Here is a 3740-nt window from a genome sequence, read left to right as displayed (position 1 = left end):
GCCAGGCAAGCCATGTGCCAAAGGTCCTTGGACTAGATAATCTAACTGTCCCTTCTGGACTGAACTATGAATCTATGAAAAATGAAGTTGTGTCTTAGGAGGGGCCAGTGACTGGCTGCCAGCATGTTGTTGTTGTTGTTGCTGATTACTTTACAGTTGTGGTGGGCATGTGAGGGAGAAGTGCCAAACTGTTTTGTTCCTGTTATTTTATGATTTCTAGCCTTCTGTTTGGTTTCGAAAACTAACCATGTTATTTGCTACAGTAGCTCTTGTGATATGATAACAGAAAACTACAACATATCTGTCTTTATTGAGGATGAGCAGGTCTGTGTTCCAGCAGCAGGCCATCTCTATAAACTTCAGGTTTTTGTATGCAGGCCCTTTATGAATGATCTAGAGTAGTAATCAGGCCACCTGCTATCACACAGTTACCTACAGGTATCTCCAAGCCTATGTGTAGGGGACTATTATGGTAATCTCACATATCAAATTTTTAACAACAACCAATGTCTGTGTAGCTGACTCCTGCAATTCAAACAGTCAAATTCACCCCATCTGTAAGCAGGTGCAACGCCATTGAAGCAGTGAAGTTATGGAGTTGTACATACTTACACCACAGATAAAATTGGCTCTGTTTACAAAGAACATTCTTCAAAATGTGGAAGCACAGAGCTGTAGGGAGTGGAGACAGACTGGTGGGGTTTGTTGAGCAGCTGGTGAAACTAACAAGTAGTTGCTGGGAAGAAAAAACAGCAGACAGTTATGGCAATTATACAAGCCAGAGCAATAAAGCATCTGCTCGCTATAGTGTTCTGTGATTTTTTTTTTGTAGTAAAAGCCAGTGAAAGGTTTAAAGTTTATTGTGGATGGATCAACCTGGTGACCACCTGCTTCATTTAGTCAAGTTTGTTAGTAAGATCAAAGAGGTAAATTATTTAAATAAATAACTCAGGGGCCTTAGAGTGTCTGCAAATAATTCCCTCTGGTGGCCACCACCTCCTCTATTCAAGGGTATGATATAAACAGTATTAAAGAAGGAACTCCTTAAACTGACAGCTCTAGTAGCTTCTTATTCACTTACGTGGTCTAGCCACTAGAGGGGGACAAAGTCCCACATATTGCTACCGTGGATTACAATAGCACAGAAATGAACTGTTCCTTATTAAAATTCATTTAATAACTACTTCAATTCACATTCCCCACAATATATGATGGATAAAAGAAAACAAGAACTAGCTCTATCTCTTCCTTCCCCCAAACCTCAAACTGAACCTGCACCAAATCCTCTTTTAGGTTCAACTAAGTTTGTTAAAGTTTCTCCACAGAATACAGACAGTATGGATAGTGGCTATGCATGCTTCCCACACTGCCCTACCAATAAACCATAAACCCGGAGGGGCTCTGGCTAGAGTTGAGAGAGTTGCTCATTCCCCATGCAAACTGAATCCTTAGTCTGTCAGCTGAGACTGCTTTTTGCATTTGTTAGAAGGGATTTTGTGATGCTGAGGCCAATAAATTCATTTCCTACAGGCTGATAAACTGCCATAATATGGTAACAATATTCAATCACTAATTACCTTGACTGAATTAAAACTGGTCATTTAGACTTGAAAGCTTTCCTAACCCATTAACAAATGCTTCCACTGTATATTCTGAATATTTTCCAAACTATCATTATCAATTACAAACACAAGTATCTGTAGCAAGAACAATTAATCTCTGTGATGGATTGAGCTGTCAAGGACAGACCTAGGGCAGTCTATTGTAGTACCTGACACCTTCCTGAAAGGCCAACAGAAGAGTCATCAACTTTGATTGTTTTCCAATCACTGGGACAGACCCCCTAGCACAATGGGCATACTACAAAGAGAAGCCAGGCTGTAGGGAACCGGTGTTCCAAGTTTGTAGTCCATGCAGCTGGAACTTCCCAGGTAACCAGCTGACATGTGTTTTCCAGCTGGTCAGTTGGTCACTGAACAGAAAGGGTAGAAATCTTATTTAAAGGTCGGATCTGCTCTAAGCTCCATTTTTCTCACTGGCTGACCATTGAGAGACAAACATCGGATTGCAGGAGGCAGAGGACAGGAGAGGCCTACCTACCTGACACACTGATTGGCTTAGGAATCACAAGAAGAGAGATGCACATATATGCTCTCTCCCATGTCTAGGCTTTTGTTGTTTTTCCTAAAGAGCCATAACTCTTGTGAGCTTTGAAGGTAAAAGTTATTGTCTTTAAAAAAACTCCTGTGCAAAGCCTTCATTGTTCGGTTACTTGCCATGTGGTCCACAAGAGGTTACTCTGCAAACTAGAGTTCCCACAGTGAGGTGGAGCATGAATAAGCAATTTAGGGTATGACTGTATTGCAACTGGGTGCAAGCCTGTTAGCCGGGTCTATGCTAGTGTGCTAAGAATAGCTGTGTGGGTTGAGGTACTGGTGGAGGCTCAGGGGGATGGGACTGACCATCCGGGCCTAAATGCCGGGGGGGCTTCAACCCCTGCCACATCCATGGCAGCAGACAGCTCCATCCCCCACCCCTGCCATGGGGGCTGACAGCTCTTGCTTCCACCACAGACACACCAGTTGAAGCCAAGAAGTCACGGGGATTCATTAAAGTCAGGGAATACGTGATCTTCATGACTAAATCTTATCCTTATATATGGCTAATGGCATTAACACTGCACTGTGAGGCTGTAAAATAAAGTTTCAGCACTTGGTTTAAGAGATGTCTGAAACTTTTACTGCCTAAATTAACCATCTCAAATAGCCTTAACTCACTACTCAGCAGACTGATCAGTATGGCCCCAGTATGAAGAGTGCCATTAAAACAAGGAGATTTACTGAACTGCAGCACTTACAGCATTCCCTTTACATACGATAGAAAGAAACTACTAAATCTGTCTATCAAAATTACTTATTTGGCCCCTATTGCCCTAGTATGTGAGTGCCTCACAAGTGCTTAATAGCAATGAGCAAGAATATGCAGTTCTCACAACCATATGTTCCTCCACACATAAACTTTCATACCTGCCGCTACAGCAGCACATATTCTAGAACTGGTACAATACAGAGAAGATTACTATGGTCCCTGCACAAGAATAACACACAAATTCATGAATTGCTGTGCAGCAGATGTTTCACTAAGGATCTGGGGGCAAAAAATAATTTGGGATCTATTGAAACATTTCATTGCAACAAAATCAAAATATGTTATTTTGATATTTGATTGTTTCATATTATTCTTTATATATAATACAAAATTTAAAACATTACAAATGAAAAATCTGATGATATGAACTCAAAACGTTTCTTTCCAAAAATGTCTAAAGAGAATGTTTCAACATTGCCACAACTGGTTCTTTGGCTTTTCTCCAAAACAATTTTTTTGTGAAATCAAATGATTTCCCAATGCATTTTGATTTTGACAGAATTTTATTTTCCAGTGGAAATTGGTTCAGGCCAAGTTTTTCTGACAATAGGATCTACCTGCTGCAATAGAGATGACCGAACCAGCTGACAGGTACCCTTCTAGTGCCGTCTCCTGCCTTCGATGCAGTGGTCTAGAGCAGTGGTTCTCAACCAGTGGTACATCTACCCCTCGGGTACGTAGCAGTCTTCCAGGGGGTGCATCAACTCATCAAGATATTTGCCTACTTTTGCAACAGGCTACATAAAAAGCAATAGCAAAGTCAGTACAAACTAAGATTTCATCCAGACAAATACAATGTTTATATTCAATTG

The 3740-nt window shown here is 41.0% G+C and overlaps 1 non-coding gene across 1 annotated transcript; it reads left to right on the top strand.

Moving 5' to 3' along the window:
• The first annotated feature begins 3027 nt into the window (after positions 1 to 3027).
• LOC116838441 (U6 spliceosomal RNA) lies at positions 3028 to 3137 on the top strand. The gene has a single exon (XR_004376922.1). It is a non-coding gene; the product is annotated as a U6 spliceosomal RNA (small nuclear RNA).
• Positions 3138 to 3740: the final 603 nt, after the last annotated feature.

Source organism: Chelonoidis abingdonii, chromosome 10 (assembly GCF_003597395.2).
Source record: "Chelonoidis abingdonii isolate Lonesome George chromosome 10, CheloAbing_2.0, whole genome shotgun sequence".
Classification (NCBI taxonomy): Eukaryota; Metazoa; Chordata; order Testudines; family Testudinidae; genus Chelonoidis; species Chelonoidis abingdonii.
This window is presented reverse-complemented; position numbering and strand designations above follow the sequence as displayed.